The following is a 1166-nucleotide window of genomic DNA, read 5'->3' as shown; positions in this document are numbered from 1 at the left end:
ATGCGGCTACAAATCTAGTAAGCATCTCTTCCAAATCAGCTCTCTTCTCCATAACCGACTCCTCCTTTTGATAGAAACCCTGTTCTTTTTGCTTGAATTTCTTCTACTTTGCCTTTTTGTATTCGTCATAGGGGAGCCATTCCTTCTTCGGTTTCCGCCAATTATCATCAAATCTGTCACCACTTGAATAGAATACTTGAGCCTTCTTGTTTCCATTCTCATCCAAGTCACAATCCTTAGTGAAGCGAGGTCCTCTACACTTCTCACATCCTACCCGAATAGCATGGATTGTTTGATCCATCTTAGTCATCCTCCTATCTACACTATCTAGTTTAGCCATCATTGCCGCCATGCCATCGTTAACTGTGTTCACTACCCCTACTTACTTCATTTCACGGGTTGTGATATTCTTTAGAATGTTTAGAGAACTCCTCAATTAATTCCTTGATCACCGGTGGTGCCTTCTTTGTGAGGGTTCCTTGTGAGTCAAGGAGCTGCCGAGTTGTAACATTGACTCCATCATAGAAGATGGAGACTTCTTGTTGGATATTAAGATCATGATGTTGGCAATTCCTTAGTAGACTTTTGTACCACTCCCATGCCTCATAAAGGGAGTCTCCGGGTTGTTGTTAAAAGTTAGCTATAACTTTCTTCAACTTGGCTATTTTAGAAGGTGGGCAAAACTGGTCAATGAATTCTTCTTTCATCTTAGCCCATGTAGTGATGGATCCGGGAGGGAGTGACTTGAGCCAATCTTTTGCAGCAACCTTGAATGTAACTTGAAGCATACGAAGCAGCTGAGTTTCACGAGGCACATTTGGAACATTAAAGTAATCAGCTACGTCATTAACTTCATCCAAGTGTTTATAAGCATCTTCGTGGTCTTTTCCATAAAAGGGGATCTCCTAGAGTTGAGCAAGTATGTGACCCTTAAGCTCAAAAGTTGCAGTCGCAGGAATTGCGGGTTGCACAAGTCTCGGGCCGGTGTCATCTCGTATCCTCTTCTTCCATTCGCCCATGGGAACTTCATCAATGTTTGCCATGGTGTTGTCAAAGTCACCTTCTAGATCGCTGTCTTCTCCAAATTCTCTTTCTTCCCTTTCGGACTCATTCACGGTGTGTTCCTTTATTGGGTCTTCGTTTGCCAAGGAAGAGGTGTTGGATGC

At 43.0% G+C, this 1166-nt stretch overlaps 1 non-coding gene across 1 annotated transcript; it reads left to right on the top strand.

Annotated features, from left to right (window-relative positions):
* The first annotated feature begins 552 nt into the window (after window positions 1–552).
* LOC145080804 (small nucleolar RNA R71) lies at window positions 553–659 on the top strand. The gene has a single exon (XR_013695387.1). It is a non-coding gene; the product is annotated as a small nucleolar RNA R71 (small nucleolar RNA).
* The last annotated feature ends 507 nt before the right edge of the window (window positions 660–1166 follow it).

This window comes from Lactuca serriola, chromosome 1 (assembly GCF_051521515.1).
Source record: "Lactuca serriola cultivar US96UC23 chromosome 1, Lser_US96UC23_V15, whole genome shotgun sequence".
NCBI classification, from domain to species: Eukaryota; Viridiplantae; Streptophyta; class Magnoliopsida; order Asterales; family Asteraceae; genus Lactuca; species Lactuca serriola.
This window is presented reverse-complemented; position numbering and strand designations above follow the sequence as displayed.